At 49.5% G+C, this 14,822-nt stretch overlaps 1 pseudogene; it reads right to left on the bottom strand.

The window, feature by feature from the left end:
* Positions 1-6,021: 6,021 nt before the first annotated feature.
* Positions 6,022-6,135, bottom strand: LOC118643001 (annotated as a pseudogene).
* Positions 6,136-14,822: the final 8,687 nt, after the last annotated feature.

The following is a 14,822-nucleotide window of genomic DNA, read 5'->3' as shown; positions in this document are numbered from 1 at the left end:
GGGTCCCCTCTAAATTACTAATTCAAGCATCGAACCTCTTCCCCTTACAATTTACTCACTAAATATTTTTACTACTATGACTATTAAATATTTTACCACTGCTCCTTCACTCCGTAGGTTCCCCTAGCTCAGTGTTTCCTGCCTCCCTCAGGGCCCACTCAGGAGAAAGAAATGACACAGGTTATTTGAACAGAAAGGATTTAATGTTCAAAGTGTTAACTGGTGTTGGAGGAACGAAAGTGCTCTGACTTGGAGGCATCTGGAGGCGGCCCCTGCGGTCGCTGCCGGTCCCAGTGGGGCGCCGAGCGAAGGGGACAGGTGAGAGCTGGGGTCCGGATGCTCGGGAGGCGCCCGGGGCGGGTCTCGGCGCCAGAGAGGCGCAGGGCTCGGGTGCTGCCTGCGGGGCCGCCAGGACGCGGGTTCTGAGTGTGTCGGCAACGCTGCTGCTTTGGAAGGGTCACCACCAACGTGAAGGAGCGTGGCCAGGGTGACCGCCGCAGGGACAGCGGGCTCAGGGGATGAGCCAGTCTCTTCTGCCACCTCCAGCGCGGCCTCTCTCTCCCTTACCGGCCAGGTCCCGTGGGAAGCCATCTGGCCCGGCGGAAGAGTCATTTGTGAGCACCAACCCAGCTCCCAGGGAGTTTGAAGCAGAGACTGTCGCTTAATAATGAGAGCAGCTCTCGACTTTCTTTCTGTCCATCACCCACCTGTCTTCGCTTCCCTGTCTTGCTGGGCATGGGCTCCCTAGCACCTCTGCTTCTTCGGCTGGTGTCTGAAACCCATTTGCTCCAGGTAGCGGCTGGCGTCACAGATGAGCAGCCCGACACTGCGCAGACTTCTCACTACCTCTCTCCAGGCAGCTGGCTTCTCCACATTTCTCAAAGGCCCGAACCCTCCTTCCTGCTCCCCAAACGTCACCTGCTGTTGGCTTTTGCTGCTTTCTGCCTCACAGGTGGAAACGTCTCTCAGCCTGCTGCTCACAACGTCTGCACCCACCTTCTCTCCTCCCACACTGAGAGGTGGTGTCCTCCAGGTGTGGCCAGCCTGCTCCTGTGCCGGGGGCCCCATTCCCTTCCTTCTGGAAGCTAAGACTCAACTATCCCCGATCCATTTATCTAAGAAGTTTTTAAATTGATTTTGAGAGAGAGAGGAAGGGAGAGGGCGTGAGAAACATCAGCTGAGTGACACATCAGTGGGCTGCCTCCTGAACGCCCCCACAACCTGGGCATGTGCCCTGACCGAGAATCAAACTAGCGACCTCTCTGTGCACTGCACAATGCCCAGCCCACTGAGCCGCCCAGCCAGGGCCCTCGCTTCATTTTACATCTCTGCTCTCTGTCTACCCACTCTTTGCCTTTGGCTTTTCATATATTTTAATTTTATTCGCCAATTTTTGAAAATGAATTACATTTGGCAAAATGGCACAGCCACTTTAGAAAAACAGTTTGGTAGTTTATTATAAAAGGAAACATATACTATGACCCAGCAATCACACTCCTGGGTATTTACCTAAGACAAAGGAAAACTTGTGTTCACACAAAAACCTGCATGCGAAGGTTCACTACAGCTCTCTTCATAATTGACAAAAACTGGAAATGATACAAATGGCCTTCAGCTGGTGAATGGATAAGGAAATGTGGTACCTCCATACAATGGAATACTACTCAGCCCTAAAAAGGAGTGAACTACAGATACACATAACACCATGGATGGATCTGAAATGCATTTTGCCAAGTGAAAGAAGACAGACCCAGAAAGTGACCCAAGGTATGATTTGTTTATATGACATTTTGGAAAATGTAAAATGATAAAGGCAGAAAACAGATCAATAAATGTCATTAAGAACCCCTGTGAAATTTTAATAGACAAGCCTCTTCCATTAAAAAGAAAAAATCTTACCAAAGCCTCTTTTGGGTGTCACCCCCTACTCCCACCCCGGACACACTGCCACTATTACTCTGACTTGCAGAGGAAATTTTACTAAAATAATTGTCTATTTTTTTCACTGCCGTTCTTTTGATTCACTTCCCAGCAGTGCCAGTAGCTTTCACATTAGGGAACCCAGTGAGCACGGGGCCCTCCTCGCCCAGCCGGGCTCCCAGCACTCAGGTGCGCTGGAGCCCCCTCCTTGCTGAGCTGGGAAGGACCTTCGTGCCTGACGTGCGGAGGCAGGCGCTGCGCTGGGGTCCACCCGCCTCGGCCCTGGTAGCTGACAGTTCAGGCTGGATTAAGGAAGACCCAGTGGGCGTTTCTGCCAAGTAGCTTTGGAACAGGTGACTGGAAAAGGGGGCGCCATCCCACATTTTCAGAAAGATCAGTCTCTCACCTGCTATGCACTGAGGGTGTTTCCTCATTAAGACCTTTCCCCCATTTATCCTGACCCTGGAAGAACAAGACAAAAATGAATCGTAACAGCAAAAACTAACAAGGCCCTCTTATGCATTTAATTTTTGCCCCTCTGAATATATTTCCCATAAGGCAGGCTTCTTTTATTGAATATCGAAGGAGACGCTTCTCCTCCCTGGATCAGGTTCAGACTTGGATTTATTGCATGTTGTGTGTATCTTCTGTGATTGATTGGTGCTGAACAGGCAGCAGCAGCATCACTAATTATTCTGGGATGGAACGCGCTGGAAGTCATTAAGGACTCTTGAAACCTGGAAAGCATCCCGGCCAAACAAAGGGCTCCCTGCCTCCGCCAGCCCGATGCCATCAGGTGCCCCGGGCTCTCTTTCACTCACCTCGGTGTCATTTACGCTCTGGTAATTCCACTACAGCAGGGCACACCCCTAATTTTGCCCAGTGATGAAGCAGAGTTCTGCTGAAATGCCAAGAGCTTATTTTCATCTGTTCTTTAGTAAGAACTCGCCAGGCTTTTCTTTCTTGTGGGGCACGGGGTTGCTATAGGGCAACGAGGTGGAACGGACCTACCATGAAGCACAGACCGTGGAATGTGAGGGACCCACATGTTCCCCCATCAGCCTCTCTCTGATGCTCAACACTCTGCTTTTGATTACATAGTAGGTACCTTATGAAATGGAGAAGTTGTGACCTAGTTAAAAAGTCGAAGTGGGAGGGAAAATGCATTCGTCCTGACACAGTAACTCAGATCATGCCTGCCAAGTGCTCAGCACCATGTCGGAGCGGAAACACTGCTCGACGGATACCAGCAGCTATTTCTATTACTAATGATTGTGGAAATCACTAAGCAGATTTTTTGGCCCATCTACTTGGTGTTAGGATACTGTGGCAGGTGTGAGGCACACAGGCATGAATCGCCATCATCCCTGCCCTCAAAAGCCTCCTGCGGTCGGGGCAGTAAAACACTCCGATGACAAGCGGAATGCACCAGCACGTGCTGCCAGGGCATGAGCGTCATGCGAGAGTGTGGCCGGGAGCAGTGCCGTCTGCGCAGGGCGGACACTGAGCCAGGGCGGATCGGAAAGCACACTCAGAGCGTCGCCAGGTGAAGAACGAGGGGCACAGTCTGGGCGGATGAGGCTGCACAGAATAGCCAAGGTGACACGGAAAGAAACAGACGACAGGGTGAAAAGCATTGGTTCCATGTATTCAGAACGTAGGTTTCGTGGAGGGTGCAGGAGGAAGTGGAATTTGCACACTATCTGAAAGGGTGAGATGCTTCGCCTAGACCAGCGTTCTTGTTCCTGTGAGAACCTGGGGCCAAGTGCAGCTCTCCACGCAGGAAAACAATAAACTTCACTGTTCAGGGAGATACCTTCATTGATGAAGGACGGGGTCGGCACACTGTAGCCTGGGGGCCAAGTTCAGCCCCCAGTCTTTGTATTTTATGACTCATGAGATAAGGAGGTCTTTTGCATATTTAGATGCTTGAAAATCAATCAGAAGAAGAAGATCTGCCCAGCCGGTGTGGCTCAGTGGTTGAGCATCATCGACCCATGCACCAAAAGATGTCCCGTTCGATTCCCAGTCAGGGTACATGCCCAGGTTGTGGGCCAAAACCCCAGTGGGGGGCCTGCAGGAGGCGGCCAATCGATGTTCTCTCTCATGGGTGTTTTTATCTCTTTCTCCCTCTCCCTTCATTTCTCTCTAAAATCAATAAAGAAAAATATTTTTTTAAAAGAAGATCTGATGGCACATGAAAATTATATGAAATGCACATTTTAGTGTCCATAAAGATTTTAATGGATCCGAGCCACACCCATTTCTTTGTGCCTGGTGTTGGATAACAGAGACCATCTAGAATATTTACTATGTGCCCCTTACAAAACAGTCTGATGGCCCTGTTGGAGGGTACAGATAGAACAGAGAGAAAACTGGGCAGAGAAGCCAGAGGGACCGTCTGAGGGAACAGATGCTTCACCTGTGTCTCTCAAACCTGAGTAATGTACAGATACTCTCACAAAAAGTCTCAAAAGTTCTGTGCCCCTTAAGATATTTGTATTCAAATGCGAATGAAATGTTTACAAACAGACATTGTGGTAAAAATTCCTTATTCTTTTAGCTTACACATTGTAAAACCAAAACAAACTTAAAAATGAAATACAAACAAAACCAGAAGACCAGTCCATTTTACATTAACATCCTTAATTGTGCGTGAGAGATGATGTCTTTTTGCTGCCATAAGAATGCTGTTTGGAGGCCAGAGGCTGGTCCCCAGCTTCGTGTGAATGTGAGTGCAGATGTCAACCATCGTGTCTGGGTGACGATTGAATTCTCACACAACCTTCTCAGGGTACAAATACTTTAGAAACTTCATTCATATAGAATAGGGGTTGGCAAATCTTTCTGTAAAGGGCCAGGTAATAAAAATTTTAAAGGCTTTGCAGGTACCTGCTGCACCTACTCAACTCTCCCATTATTGCTTGAAAGCACTTATGGACAGTATATAGATGAATGGGCATGTGTGTGTTCCAATAAAACTTTATTGACAAAACAAGCAGTGGGCCAGAATTGGCCCGTGGGCAATAGTTGTAGATTATGGACTTCCTTTAGGAAAGTGAAAGATTGGTCAGGATTCCTGTTCTGCTGTGGACACATACTTGACAGGCCAGGAGACCACTGTGAAAGGAGGAGAAATCCCCGCTACAACCAACTCTAAAATTCATTTGCTAAAACAGGCAATAGGCTGGATTTGGTTCATGAACCACAGTGTTTGGACCCCGATATAAAATAGTGTCTGGTAAAGGTTACCTCCTTTCCTAACATCTGTATTCAAACCTGCTCACAGCAGGAAGGATCACATTGCCACTGTCCTCGGCCCAGCGTGCTTTCTGCCCAGCACCACCTACGCGTCAGAGGCTCAGAGCTGCTGCCGGCGCCCAGAGGGCGGGTAATCAGGAACTTTGCACATTAGCCACCGGAGACCAATGCCCCCGCTGCAGTCTGAGGACCGTGAGGTCATAGGCCTGAAGCCCTAAAACGCAGCACGAACAAAGACTTGGGGAAAGTCCTTGTAATCTGGCACCTAACGTTTTATGTACCGCAAGGCATGGGGACTGGAGATGAGATTCTCTCTAGGAAGCCCTTTTACACAGAGAATCGCATCCTGCCTTTATCTTTCTGCCTGATGCACCAGAGAATTAATTGTATTATTGTTGTTGGGCTTTAATTTTAGATCAAGGTTGCATTTTAAAAGAACGAAGGGCCAGGAGATATTATGATCAGGATAAGAAACTGTCTCCTTTCACAGTGTTGTGAGGAAAGGAACCTTGGCCATTCTTTCTCCTCACCTGGTTACCCCCCCTTCCCAAGATCACAAATGCAGGCGCAAAGGGCAGGTAACACCTGCTTCTGGCTTGTGAGCGTCTAAACTTCTCACCTGGTGAGTGGATGGGTGGCTATTTACCAACCAGGGAAGGATGGTGAACTCTCTGGGGTTGGGTGTGTTCTTCTGGGTATGCTTGGACATGCTGCATCTCATTACTTATAACCATATGACCCGTGCCAGGCTCTGTGGTAGGCAGTGGTCACCTAGAATGGAAGACAACAGGGGCCTGGCCCCAAAGGAGTGTAGACACCACCAAGAATTGTTAACTGTTTTTTAATATGGAATGCTTCATGCATTTGCATGTCATCCTTGCACATCCCTGCACAGGGGCCATGCTCACTTCTCTGTATCATTCCCATTTTAGCATGTGTGCTGCCCAAGCGCACACAGAGGTCCAGCGGTAACCGAGTGCTTCCCGTCTGCCCAGCACCATGCTAAGTGCTCTATGTACAGTTTCTCACGTATTACGGCAAAACCACTTAATAGATATTACCTTATTATTCCAGATAAGGAAGTTGAGACTCACTGAGGATAAATAGCTTGCCCAAGGACAGTCAGTATCAAACGGCATAGTCAGGGTTGGTTTGCCCTAGACTCCGAGCTTCTAAACTGTCTCCTCTAGACAGCGGCAGCCTGACAGATCCTCCCACATGTTCCGTTATGCAGAAGCCCCTGCACTCGGAAGGGTGGAGGCTCGTTTTGGACTGTCATGAAACCAGCTGATTGGGACAATGGCGCATGGGTGGGAAGAGGGCCAAACCGAGCTTCTGAGCCTAATGAAATGCTTTGCTAAAAATCCCATTTTAGATTGCTCTGGACTATTCTAGAGGGGAAAATAAAAGAAGACTTAACCACATTTTCCTCCTAGAGACCCACATGGCTAACTCGCTCATCTCCTTGAAGTCTTTCTGCAGACATCTTCACAATGAGCACTACTCAACCATCTTGTTTATGCGGCACCTACCCTCACTGTCACTCTGATCTCGTCTAGCTTTCTCTCGTCCTGGAAGGCATGGACCTGTTTTTACCTCCCCACATACTGTGCTGTGTAGCTCACATATCCACGATGTTTATTGCTTACATCACTGTTCTTTACCTGAGCCTCTCTTTAGATCAAGTCAATGAGAAGAGAGTTGTGTCTGTGTTGTTCACTAACGTACCCCAAGTTCCTGAAGGGTGCCTCGTATACAGTAGGTGCTCAATAAATGTTTGTGAAATTCACAGACGAGTGAATGAATGCCTGAAAATGACTGTGAAGGTAAGATTGGGCTGCACAATTTGGAGACCCACCCCAGCCCTGGCACCTGGTCTCACGTCTAGGAGAAGCACCCTCCCCTTGGGGATCTGGGCGCTGAATACCAAAGTCTCACCCGATGCGATGCCTGACTTAGGTCGCACTGGGACTGTGCTTTTGAACTTGGACTAAGCCTACATGTTCCACAAACTCTCATCTTTGGTCTGCTGGGCTCATCTTTATTCTAGTCCTATGCTGTCCTGACATGGGCAGTTAAAAAAGAGAATTTAGTGCACTTGGCAAATATTCCCCACATCCCAATGGCAGGCAGAACAAACCCTGTGATTTGAGTTGGAAATATTTTTTAAAAAATTCATGGGAGTGTCTTTGAGTTTGAATGAACATAATTATAAAATTTACAGGCATCCAGTGTGCTTTTTATAAGGCTTCTAGAACAGATGTGTCAAATGTCTAGTTTTGAAAGGACTTCATAATTCAGTTACAGTTTCCTCTGGGTTAAATATTGGAGTCTGAGACTTGGCTGGGGTGGGGGTGGGGACAAGGGTAATCCATTTATTTCTCAACGTGCAGTCCGAATGCAGGATGAGTGCTCCTTGCTGTTCTTTTCCTCGGTGTGGTAAGTCATCCCTTCATCAGGGTGGAGAGCACTGCCCTTCTTTCAAGGTGGAAACTAACCCCCAAACCCTTTCTTGAGCACACTGGGGTTCCCACCAGGCCTGGCTTCCATTTGAACCCCAGTATCCTGGGCACCCCTGCCAGCTCGGATTTACAGTTGATGTCAAAGGACAAATTTGTTTCTTTTGTTTGTGTGCTCATTCCTTTCTTATGCACCTCCCTCCAGTTTCCAAAGTCAGAAAAATCTGTGGTTCATACTTGATTATTCCCTCTGACCCACCATCTTCCCTGGCTGTCAAGTTCTAGCAATTCACCTTTTAATGTTTTTTGTCATCCATTTCTCTCCATCCTCACTAGGGCTGCCTTGTAGAAACCCAGTGATCCTGGTTTGCCTGGGACTGTCCCAGTTTTCAAACCGAAAGTCCCACATTGTACGGGCCCTCCCCACGACAGTCCTGGCCAGACTGGGACTGCGGGTTGCCCTGCCTGTAAGTCTTTGCAACTCTGCTTCCTGTGTTCATTCCCGCTCCGCTGACTTGCCCAGGTCCTTGCCCTTGGCCCTGTGCTGTCCCACTGGCTGGTTTTCTCTCTGGGCTGCTTCTTCAGTCGTGATCCAGCCCCAAGTTCATTTGTGACTTTGCTCTAACCTGTCATTGTACTCTTTACTTTTCCTTCTTAGCACTCTCAATTTGTAGTTGTATTTTATCTGAGTAATTACTTGTTTAAAGAAGGACGTCCTCATTCAAAATTCAGCTCCTTGAGGCAGAGGACATATCCCTCTATACAGCTCTGCGTCCCCAACGCTTCGTCCAGGGTCTGGCCACTATTAAGCACTCTGCAAATAGAGCTTCACTAGGTTGACTTTCTCTGTTTTCCTTGCCCCTTTGTTAAACTCACAGTATCTTTGTCCCCCTCCCTCCCTTCCTATCTCGTGCCCTTTCTCTTGAAGGAACAACTCTAGGAATTGTTTGCTAATTCCACTGTTTGTGTGGTTTTTAAACCAATAATTTCTGATTTTATCAAGATTATTTTCTTCACCTAATTTTGGGGTGTATTATTCATTTTGTTTTTTTGAGCTCTCGGGCACACTTTCTGCCGCTCTCTTCCCCCCACCTGATTAGCTAGACTGAGTCACACTTTTCCTGCAGACGCTGAACTGCTTGAACATTGTCACTCTGCACAGTAGTTCCCGCTGTGCGACAGGCCCCTCGTTCACCAATCTAACAAATGCTTAAGGGATGCCTCTCCCTGTTGTCTCTTTAAGACCTGGGTCAGCTGTACCTTGTCTGCAAAGCTTTCCTGCTCCCACCCCAGAACCTTCATTCTTTCTCTGTGCCCCATCGTTCCTGTAGACACCCCTCACGACACTCAGCTCGTGCTTCCTCACCCTGCACCTCCTCCCCGGCCAGGCGCTCCGCGCAGGTGGGGTCTCACCTCTGCGTCCACCCTCTCCAGGAGGAAACACACGGATCTCAGTGTCGTTTTCTTTAAAACAAGAGAAAAGAGTCAAAACAGTTCATCTCACATGCTTCACGTGACGCGAAAAAGCCAGCACAAGCTGGTGTAGGAGACACGGCGCAGCCGCAGCAGGCAGTCCTCCGGGGGTCCCGTCTGAGTCTCGGAGGAGAGGGCCCAGCAGTGTGGAGACCACGATGCAGCCAGGCCCACGCGCAGCGCCAGTGGCACGGAGGTCACGCTCAAGTGGACGAGGAGCCAAGGAACCCCAGCAAGAAGCTCATGCAGGGTGGCGGCCCTGAGGCTGCTGACATCGAGAGAGAGAGAGAGAGAGAGAGAGAGAGAGAGAGAGAGAGAGAGAGAGAGAGAGGGGAAGCAGAGAGCACAGGCCAGGGCCAAGGTCGGAGACCCCGGGACTGCGGTGCTGGTGCGTGAGCAAGGGGGGCGCGCGGGGAGAAGCGGCGGTGGAGCGAGAGGCCGGAGGCTGCACAGGGACGGCCTCTTGAGCTGCAGGTGGCAGAAGCTGGGGAACCAGAGGGGGACGGCCACCTCGACCTCCTCCAAGTTCCACCGGGCAGACCTCCAGCTCGCCCACCTTCCTGCGGGAGCTCCCGGCGCCAGCTTCCTCACTGTGCACGTGGACAGTCAGTTTCAAAGGCGCCAGCATGGTGGCTGATGGGGTGGACAACAGTCATCGTTTGGCAGCTGCAAAAGCTTTAGACTTGGGTGCCCTCCAATGCGCGCTCGCCTTTCCTCCCTCCTCTGCCCCAGGCTCGGCAGCTCGGACAGGCAGAGCCATTCCAGGCCGCGGCGTGAGCTGGTGCGCATGCGCCGGCCAGGTGCTGCCGCTGCTGCTGCTGCTGCTGCTGCTGCTGCTGCTGCTGCTGCTGCTCCTGCTGCTCCTGCTGCTCCTGCTGCTCCTGCTGCTCCTGCTGCTCCTGGGCTCCGCACCCCACGGCTCTCCCGGGCCTCCTGGGCCTCCTCGGCCAGCCAGTTCCTGCCCCAGCACCTTCACAACTGCTGCGTCTCAGCCTCGCTTTCTAATAAGCTCAACTTTAAGTATTGCATGTGTAAGTGACAAGAAGTGGTGTTTAAAAATATTTGCACATGAACTAATTTCTGGAGCATCCTGTGGGGCTCATACCATTACTGAGATTCTCTATGGGCTCTTCCAACACGAATCCATCATGTTTTATTGGTGTGTGTTATTACTATGGCTCTCAAGAGGCTGCGTTTGGGAGAAGACACTCAATCATGGCTCTGGCTCTGAACTTTGAACTTGCCGGTGAGTTAACCCCTGAGTCCCCATCCTTAACCAAAAAAGTTTTACTTCAGAGAGAAAACAGGTCTGGGGTTGACCTGTTGGAACTTAAAGATTAACACGGAGCCCTGGCCAGTTGGACTCAGTGGTTAGAGGGGTTGGCCTGGGGACGAAGGAGTCAAGGGTTCAATTCTGGTCAAGGGCACGGACCTCAGTTGCGGATTGGTCCCTGGCCCTGGTACGGGTGGTGTGGGAGGCAACCAATTGATTTGTCTCTCTCGCATCGATGTTTCTCTCTCTCTCTCTCCCCCTCACACTATGTCTGAAGATAAATGTAAAAATATCCTTGTGTGAGGATTTAAAAAAAAGGATTAACACAGAGTAGCATTTCTATTGAGTTTTGGATTTAATGATGGTACTAACCTCTAAAGACAACCCTCCCATCAGGTCAGACAGACGCTGTGCTTCCCAGATGCCAGCCCAGCCCCCAGGGGGGTTGCTGGCCTGGCTTCCTCTTTCCCACCTTCACTCCCCAGAGAGAAGCTGTTCAGGGCTGTGGGGTCCTGTGTGCCAGCTCCAGGGGCACTACTAACATGCTAGTGTGACCATGCCAGTCTACATCACAGGTAGAGGCCGGGATCTGGGAGAAAAGTCCATCTCAGTGGTAAATAGATAGATAAACCTCTCAGAGCTTTTTAGTGTCTTCGGTCTGGTTTCCACGGGAGCCTCAGGTGATTCTGGTCAAGAAGACTGTTTTGGAGAAGTGTTCTCTGGAGAGGGGTGTGAGAGAAGCAGAAGGTAGGAGAAGGAAACTAAGCACAGGGATGCTCTCTGCCAGGGACTAGCCTCAGTCTCACCCCAGGGAAGCTCCGTCCACCTTGAGGCAGCAGCTGGCCCTCTGTACCCCAGTCAATTGCTGGCCACTGACTGTCCCCTTCTGTCAAGAGTGGCTCCCAGGCAATGTGGCTCCATTTCAGCAATGAACACTCTCAGCAACTGAGAAATGATTGTGATCTGTTGAAGGGGAGCTGGACAGAGGCGCGTCCACCACACTCAGGGAGGGGGAGGGGTGGTGGGAAAGTGGGGAAGCCTGTCTGCACAGGCAGCTGATTCCCGGTGACCGGAGGATGCACAAGACGCTTGGGGAGGCAGGAAGATGGGGTCCCAGGCAAAGGGAACAGCACATGCAATGGCCCTGGGTAGAGATGAGAATGTTGGTCTCCTTGTCTCTTTATTTAAGATGCCCTGGCCTGCTGATTCTGCATTTGAGGGGAGGGGTGTAGTGGTGTTCCCTACGGCAACAGCAAGATGGGCAAAATATTTTGTGCTTTGGGTGTGCAAAGAACCCAACAGACATGTGGCAGGAAATACTATGAGTGTGTACTGGGCTCTGAAGATTGCTAATATCACATTTCAAGTACTCTGATCTCTGTATAAAAGTATACTTACCTGCTTTGGCGAAATGAGTGAAGATTTCTGTGCCTAGACCTTTACAAATACCTAACAATGCCAAGATTTTGTCTGCAAGGGTGAAGGGTCTTCTCTTTCCAATGGGGTAACATGGTACATCCCTCCCAAATGTGACATCCTGTGTGCTATTCCCTATTGGATTAGGGTACCCCAAGCTCAATGGAGAAATATAGATAGATAGATGATAGATAAATAGATGAGCAAGAGAGAGGAGACCAGGGAATTTAAATAGATATTTCGGCATATTAATTCTGAGTCATCGCAAGCAACACCTCCCTAGGAAATGAAAAACTTGACCTGTCCAGTGAAGTTTGAGGCATGGGGAGGAATTCACCCAGCGTCTCCTGCGGCGCCAGCGTGGAGTTTTTAAGGAGAAATACTCAACTCAGCTGGAGCTGAGCAAGCTAGGCAGCTGCAGGAGTGACTGCAGGAAGGGCTTCAGCTCTGTCTGCAGGTGAAAGCAGGCGATCAGCATAGCCTGGGTCGAGAGCGGACACCTCCCCGAGGCCTCCGCCCGCACCAGCCACTCTACGGCAGGTCGTAGAAGAAACCAGGACAGCTAGAGGGTGACAGAGGAAGATGAGCTTAGAAATCCCAACTCGAAAACGAGGTGAGAGGATCTCCACTGGAGACGGTGAGTTGAGGACAGACACTGAACACAGTCCATCAAATGCAAAAAGCCAACCAAACAAAGCCTGTATGTTTAAAATAATTAATTGCTCATAATACTAGAACACTAGGAAGGCAGGAAACTGGAGAGGGGCATTTTGAAGACTTTCTGGAAGACGGAAAGCAGACAGATCTGACTGATGTAGGAAACTGATCATGGAAGCTTGTAGCCCAAGATGTTGGTGGGAAGAAGGGTCTTTCCCATGAGTCTCTTAAAAGCATCAAGCTCCAAGTCCACAAATATAAAGGACAGGATGAGGTACGGTAGAGCATCAGGGCAATTAAATCAGTTCTAGTCCAAATCCTCCCACATGGTCCGTTTCCCCGACTTTGAATCCTTCCTCTCACTCCTTTGTTTACCCTACTCCAGCCTCACTGACTTTGTCCTTTACCATTGGAGTATGTTCCCACCTAAATGCCTTTGCTCTTGTGTCTTCTTTCTGGAACAATTTGTCTCTAGATGGCCACATGCTTGGCTCTTCCTTGTCATTCAGATCTGAACTCAGAGTTCACCCCCTCAGAGAAGCTTCTCTGCAGTATCCAGAGCAGACCTCGTCCCAGCCAGTCACGCTTCCGCTGGCCTGCTTCCTCCTTCGGCGTGTCTGGCTCTCCGAAACCTCTTACTCGCTTGTTCCTTTATCACCGCCTCAGGGCAAAGGCCTTATCTACTTCTCTATCACAGTATCTACAGCATCTGGAGCATTCATACAGTTTGGTGCTTGTATCAGTCAGCTTTTGCTGTGCAACAAACCACCCCAAACCTTGTGCCGTCAAACAGCAGCTCTTCACTTAGTGCGCGACTTGAATCAGCCGCGACTTGAATCGGCCGGGCAGTTCCTATCTGCGCTGCGCTCAGCTCCCTGCCGGGCTCTTTCGGCCGCAGTGGTCAGCGGTGGGTGGGCTGCTGGAGGATAACCGAGGCAGGTGCTTATCCTTCACAGGGTGGGTGTCCATCAGGCCGTTGATCATGGCCGTGGAGGCAAATGGGCCTCATGCTTGTTACCGTCTAGGGCTTCTTCACAAAGCTGTTGCTGTGGTATCTCAGAATTCATATGCAAAGAAACTGTATTTTTAAACCTCTCATCTTTTATCTATCTTCTTTACAAGAGCAGCAAGAGAGAGCAAGCACCTGTGTCCAAGTGATTTTGCAGTTTCTGTCCCAGGTCACTTTTCTGTAGTCCGTTGAACAAAGCAAGCCACACGGCCAAGCCCAGACCCAAGCAGGTAGAGAGATAAACCCCTCCTCCTGCCAGGCGGAGCTCCAGAGTCACCGGGCAAAGAGGCTGGCACAGAGAAGGAAGGCTTTCAGCCATTCTACACTCTTTTTACACGATTCAGTAAATGCATGTATAATATATTTTATTTAAAGAACTGGATGTGGGACGGCTGGGCCAGTTGGACCCCATCTCTCTTGCCTGCCCTCCCCCCAGATATATACAGCAGATAAGAGAGGCTTTTGACCCCCGTGTGAAAACCCAAGCTGTGTATGCCAAAGACAGGGCCTGGTTCTGTGCAGATGGCCCCTCGGTGCAGTGTGAGACCATGCATGGGAAGCAAACCCGAGTATGAGGACACTCGGGAGCAGACAGCAGGTACCTTAGAGCAAAAAGAAGGCAAGACAGCTTTTCTCGAGAAGAACCGCATCAGAATGATCTGCTGCTGTGTCAAGTCGTCCTTGTTAGACTTGCTGTTCCCAGCCTGCGGGCCCTTACCTACAGCTCTGAAATGCAGTTCTCCAGTTATCACACCCTCCCCACGAGAACGGAATCATGCAGGAAGTCTCTCCGCAAAGAGATCTACAGAAATCCATACGGAAATCTCAATACTTAGCAGCCTAGATCTTTATTCATGAACAGGAAGGGTCAACAAAGAAAACAAATCACATTCCAGAGAAACATTGAGATCAACAAATAAAATAATTATGTTTTTAGGAAACAAATATCACTCAGGGAAGAAAATAATTTTGGCCCCAGCCAGGTAGCTCAGTTGGTTAGAGCATTGTCATGATGCACCAAGGTTGCAGGTTCTATCCCCAGTCAGGGCACACACAAGAATCAACCAATGAATGCATAAATACGTGCAACAAAAAACCAATGTTTCTCTCTCTCTCTCTCCAATTAATAAATAAATTAGAAAATAGGCCGAGTGTTGTCCCCTACAACAAAATGTCCGTGACAGGCTCCATTCTTGGTCAGGGCACATGCCCAGGTTGCAGGTTTGATCCCAGTTGGGGTGTGTGTGGGAAGCAACCAATCACTGTTTCTCTCTCACACTGATGTTTTAACTGGGCGACATCTATAATACTGTCAACAATAAAATAAATGAGTAAAATAAATAAACAAAATTAA

This window comes from Molossus molossus, unplaced genomic scaffold, assembly GCF_014108415.1.
Source record: "Molossus molossus isolate mMolMol1 unplaced genomic scaffold, mMolMol1.p scaffold_m16_p_3, whole genome shotgun sequence".
In the NCBI taxonomy this organism is placed as follows: Eukaryota; Metazoa; Chordata; class Mammalia; order Chiroptera; family Molossidae; genus Molossus; species Molossus molossus.
The sequence above is the reverse complement of the archived record's forward strand: the minus strand, read 5'-3'. Positions and strand labels throughout refer to the sequence as shown.